The sequence below is a fragment of the Bufo bufo genome, chromosome 4 (genome assembly GCF_905171765.1).
Source record: "Bufo bufo chromosome 4, aBufBuf1.1, whole genome shotgun sequence".
NCBI classification, from domain to species: Eukaryota; Metazoa; Chordata; class Amphibia; order Anura; family Bufonidae; genus Bufo; species Bufo bufo.
The window spans coordinates 82,436,165-82,450,860 of NC_053392.1; the positions used below are offsets into that span (position 1 = coordinate 82,436,165).

Sequence of the window (14,696 nt, forward strand, 5' to 3'; positions counted from 1 at the left end):
TTGCCCACTTGAAGATATTTTTCAGAATTCCTAAATTTACAAAAATCAAGAATTATTTGTATTAAAACTCGTCAAAAGTCTTGGGAAACCAGGCCAAGAGGAGGTTAATTAGTGCAACCGATCTCACCTGGTATGTTCATAATAGCATTGATATTCAAGGTTTTTAGGTTCAAATCCCTCCAGAGTCAAATCTGATAAGAATTATGAAGATGAATCTATACAAACAGTGCTTGTTAAAAATTGGTGCATTTCTAAATTAGCATTAGTTAAAGAACGGGAGAAAGCAAAGCATAGGTACCTATGGGGAACGGCAAGTTTGTAAGTGCCTATCCTGTTTAATTATTGACTAAGAACACCTGTTCTTTCATATTCTTCCAACATATCTTGATTGATCCGTTTTGAAGGGATTACAATCCCTTCCATTCCAATGGACCGATTTTGGTCAAGAACGTTGACTGCCACAAGAACAAAAGTGTGCCTACTGGCTCTGTGGCGCAATGGATAGCGCATTGGACTTCTAGAATAAGCTGTAGTGATTCAAAGGTTGTGGGTTCGAGTCCCACCAGAGTCAGCTTTTGTATCACACGTCTAATTAGAACTTTGTCGATAAGATCCGATTATCGTAAATTGAGACAAACGAAAAACTCTAGACAGCAGCCGTGGGCACGAGTGTTCAGCTAAAACTTACCTGGTCCTTTCTTTTTCTGAGTAAAGTATGAGGACAGCTCCCTTTGGTTCATTTTTAAGATGACTGTTATTGCATAGTACTGAAAATGCTGGATTCATCTAGATCTATCTTGTAACTAAGAAGTGAAATGAGCCATTTAAAGCTGAGCTTTTCTCGAATGTCTCTAAAAGATTGCCCACTTGAAGATATTTTTCAGAATTCCTAAATTTACAAAAATCAAGAATTATTTGTATTAACCACTTCCCGCAACTGTAACGCCGAAAGGCGTCATTGCGGCGGCTCCCCCAGGCTACGCTAACGCCAATAGGCGTCATCTCGCGTGAGCCGAGATTTCCTGTGAACGCGCGCACACAGGCGCGCGCGCTCACAGGAACGGAAGGTAAGAGAGTTGATCTCCAGCCTGCCAGCGGCGATCGTTCGCTGGCAGGCTGGAGATGTGTTTTTTTTAACCCCTAACAGGTATATTAGACGCTGTTTTGATAACAGCGTCTAATATACCTGCTACCTGGTCCTCTGGTGGTCCCCTTTGTTTGGATCGACCACCAGAGGACACAGGTAGCTCAGTAAAGTAGCACCAAGCACCACTACACTACACTACACCCCCCCCCCCCGTCACTTATTAACCCCTTATTAGCCCCTGATCACCCCTGATCACCCCATATAGACTCCCTGATCACCCCCCTGTCATTGATCACCCCCTGTCATTGATCACCCCCCTGTAAAGCTCCATTCAGACGTCCGCATGATTTTTACGGATCCACTGATAGATGGATCGGATCCGCAAAACGCATCCGGACGTCTGAATGAAGCCTTACAGGGGCATGATCAATGACTGTGGTGATCACCCCATATAGACTCCCTGATCACCCCCCTGTAAAGCTCCATTCAGATGTCCGCATGATTTTTACGGATGCACTGATAGATGGATCGGATCCGCAAAACGCATCCGGACGTCTGAATGAAGCCTTACAGGGGCATGATCAATGATTGTGGTGATCACCCCATATAGACTCCCTGATCACCCCCCTGTCATTGATTACACCCCTGTCATTGATCACCCCCCTGTAAAGCTCCATTCAGATGTCCGCATGATTTTTACGGATGCACTGATAGATGGATCGGATCTGCAAAACGCATACGGACATCTGAATGAAGCCTTACAGGGGCATGATCAATGACTGTGGTGATCACCCCCCTGTCATTGATTACCCCCCTGTAAAGCTCCATTCAGATGTCCGCATGATTTTTACGGATGCACTGATAGATGGATCGGATCCGCAAAACGCATCCGGACGTCTGAATGAAGCCTTACAGGGGCATGATCAATGACTGTGGTGATCACCCCCCTGTCATTGATTACCCCCCTGTAAAGCTCCATTCAGATGTCCGCATGATTTTTACGGATGCACTGATAGATGGATCGGATCCGCAAAACGCATCCGGACGTCTGAATGAAGCCTTACAGGGGCGTGATCAATGACTGTGGTTATCACCCCATATAGACTCCCTGATCACCCCCCTGTCATTGATTACACCCCTGTCATTGATCACCCCCCTGTAAAGCTCCATTCAGATGTCCGCATGATTTTTACGGATCCACTGATAGATGGATCGGATCCGCAAAACGCATCCGGACGTCTGAATGAAGCCTTACAGGGGCGTGATCAATGACTGTGGTGATCACCCCATATAGACTCCCTGATCACCCCCCTGTCATTGATTACCCCCCTGTCATTGATTACCCCCCTGTAAAGCTCCATTCAGACGTCCGCATGATTTTTACGGATCCACTGATAGATGGATCGGATCCGCAAAACGCATCCGGACGTCTGAATGAAGCCTTACAGGGGCATGATCAATGACTGTGGTGATCACCCCATATAGACTCCCTGATCACCCCCCTGTCATTGATTACCCCCCTGTAAAGCTCCATTCAGATGTCCGCATGATTTTTACGGATGCACTGATAGATGGATCGGATCCGCAAAACGCATACGGACGTCTGAATGAAGCCTTACACGGGCGTGATCAATGACTGTGGTTATCACCCCATATAGACTCCCTGATCACCCCCCTGTCATTGATCACCCCCCTGTCATTGATCACCCCCCTGTCATTGATCACCCCCCTGTCATTGATCACCCCTCTGTAAGGCTCCATTCAGACATTTTTTTGGCCCAAGTTAGCGGAATTATTATTATTTTTTTCTTACAAAGTCTCATATTCCACTAACTTGTGTCAAAAAATAAAATCTCACATGAACTCACCATACCCCTCACGGAAACCAAATGCGTAAAATTTTTTAGACATTTATATTCCAGACTTCTTCTCACGCTTTAGGGCCCCTAGAATGCCAGGGCAGTATAAATACCCCACATGTGACCCCATTTCGGAAAGAAGACACCCCCAGGTATTCCGTGAGGGGCATATTGAGTCCATGAAAGATTGAAATTTTTGTCCCAAGTTAGCGGAACGGGAGACTTTGTGAGAAAAAAATTAAAAATATCAATTTCCGCTAACTTGTGCCAATAAAAAAAAATTTCTATGAACTCGCCATGCCCCTCATTGAATACCTTGGGGTGTCTTCTTTCCAAAATGGGGTCACATGTGGGGTATTTATACTGCCCTGGCATTCTAGGGGCCCCAAAGCTTGAGAAGAAGTCTGGTATCCAAATGTCTAAAAATGCCCTCCTAAAAGGAATTTGGGCACCTTTGCGCATCTAGGCTGCAATAAAGTGTCACACATCTGGTATCGCCGTACTCAGGAGAAGTTGGGGAATGTGTTTTGGGGTGTCATTTTACATATACCCATGCTGGGTGAGAGAAATATCTTGGTCAAATGCCAACTTTGTATAAAAAAATGGTAAAAGTTGTCTTTTGCCAAGATATTTCTCTCACCCAGCAAGGGTATATGTATGACACCCCAAAACACATTCCCCAACTTCTCCTGAATACGGCGATACCACATGTGTGACACTTTTTTGCAGCCTAGGTGGGCAAAGGGGCCCATATTCCAAAGAGCACCTTTAGGATTTCACAGGTCATTTACCTACTTACCACACATTAGGGCCCCTGGAAAATGCCAGGGCAGTATAACTACCCCACAAGTGACCCCATTTTGGAAAGAAGACACCCCAAGGTATTCCGTGAGGGGCATGGCAAGTTCCTAGAATTTTTTATTTTTTGTCACAAGTTAGTGGAAAATGCTGATTTTTTATTTATTTTTTTCATACAAAGTCTCATATTCCACTAACTTGTGACAAAAAATAAAAACTTCCATGAACTCACTATGCCCATCAGCGAATACCTTGGGGTCTCTTCTTTCCAAAATGGGGTCACTTGTGGGGTAGTTATACTGCCCTGGCATTCTAGGGGCCCAAATGTGTGGTAAGGAGTTTGAAATCAAATTCTGTAAAAAATGACATGTGAAATCCGAAAGGTGCTCTTTGGAATATGGGCCCCTTTGCCCACCTAGGCTGCAAAAAAGTGTCACACATCTGGTATCTGCCGTACTCAGGAGAAGGTGGGGAATGTGTTTTGGGGTGTCATTTTACATATACCCATGCTGGGTGAGAGAAATATCTTGGCAAAAGACAACTTTTCCCATTTTTTTATACAAAGTTGGCATTTGACCAAGATATTTATCTCACCCAGCATGGGTATATGTAAAATGACACCCCAAAACACATTCCTCAACTTCTCCTGAGTACGTAGATACCAGATGTGTGACACTTTTTTGCAGCCTAGGTGGGCAAAGGGGCCCACATTCCAAAGAGCACCTTTCGGATTTCACTGGTCATTTTTTACAGAATTTGATTTCAAACTCCTTACCACACATTTGGGCCCCTAGAATGCCAGGGCAGTATAACTACCCCACAAGTGACCCCATTTTGGAAAGAAGAGACCCCAAGGTATTTCGTGATGGGCATAGTGAGTTCATAGAAGTTTTTATTTTTTGTCACAAGTTAGTGGAATATGAGACTTTGTAGGAAAAAAAATAAAATAAAAAAAATCATCATTTTCCGCTAACTTGTGACAAAAAATAAAAAGTTCTATGAACTCACTATGCCCATCAGCGAATACCTTAGGGTGTGTACTTTCCGAAATGGGGTCATTTGTGGGGTGTTTGTACTGTCTGGGCATTGTAGAACCTCAGGAAACATGACAGGTGCTCAGAAAGTCAGAGCTGCTTCAAAAAGCGGAAATTCACATTTTTGTACCATAGTTTGTAAACGCTATAACTTTTACCCAAACCATTTTTTTTTTACCCAAACATTTTTTTTTTATCAAAGACATGTAGAACTATAAATTTAGAGCAAAATTTCTATATGGATCTCGTTTTTTTTGCAAAATTTTACAACTGAAAGTGAAAAATGTCATTTTTTTGCAAAAAAATCGTTAAATTTCGATTAATAACAAAAAAAGTAAAAATGTCAGCAGCAATGAAATACCACCAAATGAAAGCTCTATTAGTGAGAAGAAAAGGAGGTAAAATTCATTTGGGTGGTAAGTTGCATGAGCGAGCAATAAACGGTGAAAGTAGTGTAGTGCCGATTTGTAAAAAAGGGCCTGGTCTTTAGGGGGGTATAAACCTGTGGTCCTTAAGTGGTTAAAACTCGTCAAAAGTCTTGGGAAACCAGGCCAAGAGGAGGTTAATTAGTGCAACCGATCTCACCTGGTATGTTCATAATAGTATTGATATTCAAGGTTTTTAGGTTCAAATCCCTCCAGAGTCAAATCTGATAAGAATTATGAAGATGAATCTATACAAACAGTGCTTGTTAAAAATTGGTGCATTTCTAAATTAGCGTTAATTAAAGAACGGGAGAAAGCAAAGAATAAGTACCTATGGGGAACGGCAAGTTTGTAAGGACCTATCCTGTTTAATTATTGACTAAGAACACCTGTTCTTTCATATTCTTCCAACATATCTTGATTGATCCGTTTTGAAGGGATTACAATCCCTTCCAATCCAATGGACCGATTTTGGTCAAATACGTTGACTGCCACAAGATGTAAAGTGTGCTTACTGGCTCTGTGGCGCAATGGATAGCGCATTGGACTTCTAGAATAAGCTGTAGTGATTCAAAGGTTGTGGGTTCGAGTCCCACCAGAGTCGGCTTTTGTATCACACGTCTAATTAGAACTTTGTCGATAAGATCCGATTATCGTAAATTGAGACAAACAAAAAACTCTAGACAGCAGCCGTGGGCACGAGTGTTCAGCTAAAACTTACCTGGTCCTTTCTTTTTCTGAGTAAAGTATGAGGACAGCTCCCTTTGGTTCATTTTTAAGATGACTGTTATTGCATAGTACTGAAAATGCTGTATTCATCTAGATCTATCTTGTAACTAAGAAGTGAAATGAGCCATTTAAAGCTGAGCTTTTCTCGAATGTCTCTAAAAGATTGCCCACTTGAAGATATTTTTCAGAATTCCTAAATTTACAAAAATCAAGAATTATTTGTATTAAAACTCGTCAAAAGTCTTGGGAAACCAGGCCAAGAGGAGGTTAATTAGTGCAACCGATCTCACATGGTATGTTCATAATAGCATTGATATTCAAGGTTTTTAGGTTCAAATCCCTCCAGAGTCAAATCTGATAAGAATTATGAAGATAAATCTATACAAACAGTGCTTGTTAAAAATTGGTGCATTTCTAAATTAGCATTAGTTAAAGAACGGGAGAAAGCAAAGCATAGGTACCTATGGGGAACGGCAAGTTTGTAAGTGCCTATCCTGTTTAATTATTGACTAAGAACACCTGTTCTTTCATATTCTTCCAACATATCTTGATTGATCCGTTTTGAAGGGATTACAATCCCTTCCAATCCAATGGACCGATTTTGGTCAAATACGTTGACTGCCACAAGAACAAAAGTGTGCTTACTGGCTCTGTGGCGCAATGGATAGCGCATTGGACTTCTAGAATAAGCTGTAGTGATTCAAAGGTTGTGGGTTCGAGTCCCACCAGAGTCGGCTTTTGTATCACACGTCTAATTAGAACTTTGTCGATAAGATCCGATTATCGTAAATTGAGACAAACGAAAAACTCTAGACAGCAGCCGTGGGCACGAGTGTTCAGCTAAAACTTACCTGGTCCTTTCTTTTTCTGAGTAAAGTATGAGGACAGCTCCCTTTGGTTCATTTTTAAGATGACTGTTATTGCATAGTACTGAAAATGCTGTATTCATCTAGATCTATCTTGTAACTAAGAAGTGAAATGAGCCATTTAAAGCTGAGCTTTTCTCGAATGTCTCTAAAAGATTGCCCACTTGAAGATATTTTTCAGAATTCCTAAATTTACAAAAATCAAGAATTATTTGTATTAAAACTCGTCAAAAGTCTTGGGAAACCAGGCCAAGAGGAGGTTAATTAGTGCAACCGATCTCACCTGGTATGTTCATAATAGCATTGATATTCAAGGTTTTTAGGTTCAAATCCCTCCAGAGTCAAATCTGATAAGAATTATGAAGATAAATCTATACAAACAGTGCTTATTAAAAATTGGTGCATTTCTAAATTAGCATTAGTTAAAGAACGGGAGAAAGCAAAGCATAGGTACCTATGGGGAACAGCAAGTTTGTAAGTGCCTATCCTGTTTAATAATTGACTAAGAACACCTTTTCTTTGATATTCTTCCAACATATCTTGATTGATCCGTTTTGAAGGGATTACAATCCCTTCCAATCCAATGGACCGATTTTGGTCAAATACGTTGACTGCCACAAGAACAAAAGTGTGCTTACTGGCTCTGTGGCGCAATGGATAGCGCATTGGACTTCTAGAATAAGCTGTAGTGATTCAAAGGTTGTGGGTTCGAGTCCCACCAGAGTCGGCTTTTGTATCACACGTCTAATTAGAACTTTGTCGATAGCATCCGATTATCGTAAATTGAGACAAACGAAAAACTCTAGACAGCAGCCGTGGGCACGAGTGTTCAGCTAAAACTTACCTGGTCCTTTCTTTTTCTGAGTAAAGTATGAGGACAGCTCCCTTTGGTTCATTTTTAAGATGACTGTTATTGCATAGTACTGAAAATGCTGTATTCATCTAGATCTATCTTGTAACTAAGAAGTGAAATGAGCCATTTAAAGCTGAGCTTTTCTCGAATGTCTCTAAAAGATTGCCCACTTGAAGATATTTTTCAGAATTCCTAAATTTACAAAAATCAAGAATTATTTGTATTAAAACTCGTCAAAAGTCTTGGGAAACCAGGCCAAGAGGAGGTTAATTAGTGCAACCGATCTCACCTGGTATGTTCATAATAGCATTGATATTCAAGGTTTTTAGGTTCAAATCCCTCCAGAGTCAAATCTGATAAGAATTATGAAGATAAATCTATACAAACAGTGCTTATTAAAAATTGGTGCATTTCTAAATTAGCATTAGTTAAAGAACGGGAGAAAGCAAAGCATAGGTACCTATGGGGAACAGCAAGTTTGTAAGTGCCTATCCTGTTTAATTATTGACTAAGAACACCTGTTCTTTCATATTCTTCCAACATATCTTGATTGATCCGTTTTGAAGGGATTACAATCCCTTCCAATCCAATGGACCGATTTTGGTCAAATACGTTGACTGCCACAAGAACAAAAGTGTGCTTACTGGCTCTGTGGCGCAATGGATAGCGCATTGGACTTCTAGAATAAGCTGTAGTGATTCAAAGGTTGTGGGTTCGAGTCCCACCAGAGTCGGCTTTTGTATCACACGTCTAATTAGAACTTTGTCGATAAGATCCGATTATCGTAAATTGAGACAAACGAAAAACTCTAGACAGCAGCCGTGGGCACGAGTGTTCAGCTAAAACTTACCTGGTCCTTTCTTTTTCTGAGTAAAGTATGAGGACAGCTCCCTTTGGTTCATTTTTAAGATGACTGTTATTGCATAGTACTGAAAATGCTGTATTCATCTAGATCTATCTTGTAACTAAGAAGTGAAATGAGCCATTTAAAGCTGAGCTTTTCTCGAATGTCTCTAAAAGATTGCCCACTTGAAGATATTTTTCAGAATTCCTAAATTTACAAAAATCAAGAATTATTTGTATTAAAACTCGTCAAAAGTCTTGGGAAACCAGGCCAAGAGGAGGTTAATTAGTGCAACCGATCTCACATGGTATGTTCATAATAGCATTGATATTCAAGGTTTTTAGGTTCAAATCCCTCCAGAGTCAAATCTGATAAGAATTATAAAAATAAATCTATACAAACAGTGCTTGTTAAAAATTGGTGCATTTCTAAATTAGCATTAGTTAAAGAACGGGAGAAAGCAAAGCATAGGTACCTATGGGGAACGGCAAGTTTGTAAGTGCCTATCCTGTTTAATTATTGACTAAGAACACCTGTTCTTTCATATTCTTCCAACATATCTTGATTGATCCGTTTTGAAGGGATTACAATCCCTTCCATTCCAATGGACCGATTTTGGTCAAATACGTTGACTGCCACAAGAACAAAAGTGTGCTTACTGGCTCTGTGGCGCAATGGATAGCGCATTGGACTTCTAGAATAAGCTGTAGTGATTCAAAGGTTGTGGGTTCGAGTCCCACCAGAGTCGGCTTTTGTATCACACGTCTAATTAGAACTTTGTCGATAAGATCCGATTATCGTAAATTGAGACAAACGAAAAACTCTAGACAGCAGCCGTGGGCACGAGTGTTCAGCTAAAACTTACCTGGTCCTTTCTTTTTCTGAGTAAAGTATGAGGACAGCTCCCTTTGGTTCATTTTTAAGATGACTGTTATTGCATAGTACTGAAAATGCTGGATTCATCTAGATCTATCTTGTAACTAAGAAGTGAAATGAGCCATTTAAAGCTGAGCTTTTCTCGAATGTCTCTAAAAGATTGCCCACTTGAAGATATTTTTCAGAATTCCTAAATTTACAAAAATCAAGAATTATTTGTATTAAAACTCGTCAAAAGTCTTGGGAAACCAGGCCAAGAGGAGGTTAATTAGTGCAACCGATCTCACCTGGTATGTTCATAATAGCATTGATATTCAAGGTTTTTAGGTTCAAATCCCTCCAGAGTCAAATCTGATAAGAATTATGAAGATAAATCTATACAAACAGTGCTTGTTAAAAATTGGTGCATTTCTAAATTAGCATTAGTTAAAGAACGGGAGAAAGCAAAGCATAGGTACCTATGGGGAACGGCAAGTTTGTAAGTGCCTATCCTGTTTAATTATTGACTAAGAACACCTGTTCTTTCATATTCTTCCAACATATCTTGATAGTGGGTTCGAGTCCCACCAGAGTCGGCTTTTGTATCACACGTCTAATTAGAACTTTGTCGATAAGATCCGATTATCGTAAATTGAGACAAACGAAAAACTCTAGACAGCAGCCGTGGGCACGAGTGTTCAGCTAAAACTTACCTGGTCCTTTCTTTTTCTGAGTAAAGTATGAGGACAGCTCCCTTTGGTTCATTTTTAAGATGACTGTTATTGCATAGTACTGAAAATGCTGTATTCATCTAGATCTATCTTGTAACTAAGAAGTGAAATGAGCCATTTAAAGCTGAGCTTTTCTCGAATGTCTCTAAAAGATTGCCCACTTGAAGATATTTTTCAGAATTCCTAAATTTACAAAAATCAAGAATTATTTGTATTAAAACTCGTCAAAAGTCTTGGGAAACCAGGCCAAGAGGAGGTTAATTAGTGCAACCGATCTCACCTGGTATGTTCATAATAGCATTGATATTCAAGGTTTTTAGGTTCAAATCCCTCCAGAGTCAAATCTGATAAGAATTATGAAGATAAATCTATACAAACAGTGCTTGTTAAAAATTGGTGCATTTCTAAATTAGCATTAGTTAAAGAACGGGAGAAAGCAAAGCATAGGTACCTATGGGGAACGGCAAGTTTGTAAGTGCCTATCCTGTTTAATTATTGACTAAGAACACCTTTTCTTTGATATTCTTCCAACATATCTTGATTGATCCGTTTTGAAGGGATTACAATCCCTTCCAATCCAATGGACCGATTTTGGTCAAATACGTTGACTGCCACAAGAACAAAAGTGTGCTTACTGGCTCTGTGGCGCAATGGATAGCGCATTGGACTTCTAGAATAAGCTGTAGTGATTCAAAGGTTGTGGGTTCGAGTCCCACCAGAGTCGGCTTTTGTATCACACGTCTAATTAGAACTTTGTCGATAAGATCCGATTATCGTAAATTGAGACAAACGAAAAACTCTAGACAGCAGCCGTGGGCACGAGTGTTCAGCTAAAACTTACCTGGTCCTTTCTTTTTCTGAGTAAAGTATGAGGACAGCTCCCTTTGGTTCATTTTTAAGATGACTGTTATTGCATAGTACTGAAAATGCTGGATTCATCTAGATCTATCTTGTAACTAAGAAGTGAAATAACCATTTAAAGCTGAGCTTTTCTCGAATGTCTCTAAAAGATTGCCCACTTGAAGATATTTTTCAGAATTCCTAAATTTACAAAAATCAAGAATTATTTGTATTAAAACTCGTCAAAAGTCTTGGGAAACCAGGCCAAGAGGAGGTTAATTAGTGCAACCGATCTCACCTGGTATGTTCATAATAGCATTGATATTCAAGGTTTTTAGGTTCAAATCCCTCCAGAGTCAAATCTGATAAGAATTATGAAGATAAATCTATACAAACAGTGCTTGTTAAAAATTGGTGCATTTCTAAATTAGCATTAGTTAAAGAACGGGAAAAAGCAAAGCATAAGTACCTATGGGGAACGGCAAGTTTGTAAGTGCCTATCCTGTTTAATTATTGACTAAGAACACCTGTTCTTTCATATTCTTCCAACATATCTTGATTGATCCGTTTTGAAGGGATTACAATCCCTTCCAATCCAATGGACCGATTTTGGTCAAATACGTTGACTGCCACAAGAACAAAAGTGTGCTTACTGGCTCTGTGGCGCAATGGATAGCGCATTGGACTTCTAGAATAAGCTGTAGTGATTCAAAGGTTGTGGGTTCGAGTCCCACCAGAGTCGGCTTTTGTATCACACGTCTAATTAGAACTTTGTCGATAAGATCCGATTATCGTAAATTGAGACAAACGAAAAACTCTAGACAGCAGCCGTGGGCACGAGTGTTCAGCTAAAACTTACCTGGTCCTTTCTTTTTCTGAGTAAAGTATGAGGACAGCTCCCTTTGGTTCATTTTTAAGATGACTGTTATTGCATAGTACTGAAAATGCTGTATTCATCTAGATCTATCTTGTAACTAAGAAGTGAAATGAGCCATTTAAAGCTGAGCTTTTCTCGAATGTCTCTAAAAGATTGCCCACTTGAAGATATTTTTCAGAATTCCTAAATTTACAAAAATCAAGAATTATTTGTATTAAAACTCGGCAAAAGTCTTGGGAAACCAGGCCAAGAGGAGGTTAATTAGTGCAACCGATCTCACCTGGTATGTTCATAATAGCATTGATATTCAAGGTTTTTAGGTTCAAATCCCTCCAGAGTCAAATCTGATAAGAATTATGAAGATGAATCTATACAAACAGTGCTTGTTAAAAATTGGTGCATTTCTAAATTAGCATTAGTTAAAGAACGGGAGAAAGCAAAGCATAGGTACCTATGGGGAACGGCAAGTTTGTAAGTGCCTATCCTGTTTAATTATTGACTAAGAACACCTGTTCTTTCATATTCTTCCAACATATCTTGATTGATCCGTTTTGAAGGGATTACAATCCCTTCCATTCCAATGGACCGATTTTGGTCAAATACGTTGACTGCCACAAGAACAAAAGTGTGCTACTGGCTCTGTGGCGCAATGGATAGCGCATTGGACTTCTAGAATAAGCTGTAGTGATTCAAAGGTTGTGGGTTCGAGTCCCACCAGAGTCAGCTTTTGTATCACACGTCTAATTAGAACTTTGTCGATAGCATCCGATTATCGTAAATTGAGACAAACGAAAAACTCTAGACAGCAGCCGTGGGCACGAGTGTTCAGCTAAAACTTACCTGGTCCTTTCTTTTTCTGAGTAAAGTATGAGGACAGCTCCCTTTGGTTCATTTTTAAGATGACTGTTATTGCATAGTACTGAAAATGCTGGATTCATCTAGATCTATCTTGTAACTAAGAAGTGAAATAAACCATTTAAAGCTGAGCTTTTCTCGAATGTCTCTAAAAGATTGCCCACTTGAAGATATTTTTCAGAATTCCTAAATTTACAAAAATCAAGAATTATTTGTATTAAAACTCGTCAAAAGTCTTGGGAAACCAGGCCAAGAGGAGGTTAATTAGTGCAACCGATCTCACCTGGTATGTTCATAATAGCATTGATATTCAAGGTTTTTAGGTTCAAATCCCTCCAGAGTCAAATCTGATAAGAATTATGAAGATGAATCTATACAAACAGTGCTTGTTAAAAATTGGTGCATTTCTAAATTAGCATTAGTTAAAGAACGGGAAAAAGCAAAGCATAAGTACCTATGGGGAACGGCAAGTTTGTAAGTGCCTATCCTGTTTAATTATTGACTAAGAACACCTGTTCTTTCATATTCTTCCAACATATCTTGATTGATCCGTTTTGAAGGGATTACAATCCCTTCCAATCCAATGGACCGATTTTGGTCAAATACGTTGACTGCCACAAGAACAAAAGTGTGCTTACTGGCTCTGTGGCGCAATGGATAGCGCATTGGACTTCTAGAATAAGCTGTAGTGATTCAAAGGTTGTGGGTTCGAGTCCCACCAGAGTCAGCTTTTGTATCACACGTCTAATTAGAACTTTGTCGATAAGATCCGATTATCGTAAATTGAGACAAACGAAAAACTCTAGACAGCAGCCGTGGGCACGAGTGTTCAGCTAAAACTTACCTGGTCCTTTCTTTTTCTGAGTAAAGTATGAGGACAGCTCCCTTTGGTTCATTTTTAAGATGACTGTTATTGCATAGTACTGAAAATGCTGGATTCATCTAGATCTATCTTGTAACTAAGAAGTGAAATAAACCATTTAAAGCTGAGCTTTTCTCGAATGTCTCTAAAAGATTGCCCACTTGAAGATATTTTTCAGAATTCCTAAATTTACAAAAATCAAGAATTATTTGTATTAAAACTCGTCAAAAGTCTTGGGAAACCAGGCCAAGAGGAGGTTAATTAGTGCAACCGATCTCACCTGGTATGTTCATAATAGCATTGATATTCAAGGTTTTTAGGTTCAAATCCCTCCAGAGTCAAATCTGATAAGAATTATGAAGATAAATCTATACAAACAGTGCTTGTTAAAAATTGGTGCATTTCTAAATTAGCATTAGTTAAAGAACGGGAGAAAGCAAAGCATAGGTACCTATGGGGAACGGCAAGTTTGTAAGTGCCTATCCTGTTTAATTATTGACTAAGAACACCTGTTCTTTCATATTCTTCCAACATATCTTGATTGATCCGTTTTGAAGGGATTACAATCCCTTCCATTCCAATGGACCGATTTTGGTCAAGAACGTTGACTGCCACAAGAACAAAAGTGTGCCTACTGGCTCTGTGGCGCAATGGATAGCGCATTGGACTTCTAGAATAAGCTGTAGTGATTCAAAGGTTGTGGGTTCGAGTCCCACCAGAGTCAGCTTTTGTATCACACGTCTAATTAGAACTTTGTCGATAAGATCCGATTATCGTAAATTGAGACAAACGAAAAACTCTAGACAGCAGCCGTGGGCACGAGTGTTCAGCTAAAACTTACCTGGTCCTTTCTTTTTCTGAGTAAAGTATGAGGACAGCTCCCTTTGGTTCATTTTTAAGATGACTGTTATTGCATAGTACTGAAAATGCTGGATTCATCTAGATCTATCTTGTAACTAAGAAGTGAAATAACCATTTAAAGCTGAGCTTTTCTCGAATGTCTCTAAAAGATTGCCCACTTGAAGATATTTTTCAGAATTCCTAAATTTACAAAAATCAAGAATTATTTGTATTAAAACTCGTCAAAAGTCTTGGGAAACCAGGCCAAGAGGAGGTTAATTAGTGCAACCGATCTCACCTGGTATGTTCATAATAGCATTGATATTCAAGGTTTTTAGGTT

The 14,696-nt window shown here is 39.5% G+C and overlaps 11 non-coding genes across 11 annotated transcripts; all 11 read left to right on the top strand.

The window, feature by feature from the left end:
• The first annotated feature begins 483 nt into the window (after positions 1 to 483).
• On the top strand, positions 484 to 571 carry TRNAR-UCU. The gene is given in 2 exon segments: positions 484 to 520; positions 536 to 571. It is a non-coding gene; the product is annotated as a tRNA-Arg (tRNA).
• A 5,148-nt stretch (positions 572 to 5,719) lies between these two features.
• Positions 5,720 to 5,807, top strand: TRNAR-UCU. The gene is given in 2 exon segments: positions 5,720 to 5,756; positions 5,772 to 5,807. It is a non-coding gene; the product is annotated as a tRNA-Arg (tRNA).
• Positions 5,808 to 6,578: 771 nt separating this feature from the next.
• Positions 6,579 to 6,666, top strand: TRNAR-UCU. Its single transcript is given in 2 exon segments — positions 6,579 to 6,615; positions 6,631 to 6,666. It is a non-coding gene; the product is annotated as a tRNA-Arg (tRNA).
• Positions 6,667 to 7,437: 771 nt separating this feature from the next.
• TRNAR-UCU lies at positions 7,438 to 7,525 on the top strand. Its single transcript is given in 2 exon segments — positions 7,438 to 7,474; positions 7,490 to 7,525. It is a non-coding gene; the product is annotated as a tRNA-Arg (tRNA).
• Positions 7,526 to 8,296: 771 nt separating this feature from the next.
• On the top strand, positions 8,297 to 8,384 carry TRNAR-UCU. Its single transcript is given in 2 exon segments — positions 8,297 to 8,333; positions 8,349 to 8,384. It is a non-coding gene; the product is annotated as a tRNA-Arg (tRNA).
• A 771-nt stretch (positions 8,385 to 9,155) lies between these two features.
• TRNAR-UCU lies at positions 9,156 to 9,243 on the top strand. Its single transcript is given in 2 exon segments — positions 9,156 to 9,192; positions 9,208 to 9,243. It is a non-coding gene; the product is annotated as a tRNA-Arg (tRNA).
• Positions 9,244 to 10,717: 1,474 nt separating this feature from the next.
• On the top strand, positions 10,718 to 10,805 carry TRNAR-UCU. Its single transcript is given in 2 exon segments — positions 10,718 to 10,754; positions 10,770 to 10,805. It is a non-coding gene; the product is annotated as a tRNA-Arg (tRNA).
• Positions 10,806 to 11,575: 770 nt separating this feature from the next.
• TRNAR-UCU lies at positions 11,576 to 11,663 on the top strand. The gene is given in 2 exon segments: positions 11,576 to 11,612; positions 11,628 to 11,663. It is a non-coding gene; the product is annotated as a tRNA-Arg (tRNA).
• A 770-nt stretch (positions 11,664 to 12,433) lies between these two features.
• TRNAR-UCU lies at positions 12,434 to 12,521 on the top strand. The gene is given in 2 exon segments: positions 12,434 to 12,470; positions 12,486 to 12,521. It is a non-coding gene; the product is annotated as a tRNA-Arg (tRNA).
• A 771-nt stretch (positions 12,522 to 13,292) lies between these two features.
• Positions 13,293 to 13,380, top strand: TRNAR-UCU. Its single transcript is given in 2 exon segments — positions 13,293 to 13,329; positions 13,345 to 13,380. It is a non-coding gene; the product is annotated as a tRNA-Arg (tRNA).
• A 771-nt stretch (positions 13,381 to 14,151) lies between these two features.
• Positions 14,152 to 14,239, top strand: TRNAR-UCU. The gene is given in 2 exon segments: positions 14,152 to 14,188; positions 14,204 to 14,239. It is a non-coding gene; the product is annotated as a tRNA-Arg (tRNA).
• The last annotated feature ends 457 nt before the right edge of the window (positions 14,240 to 14,696 follow it).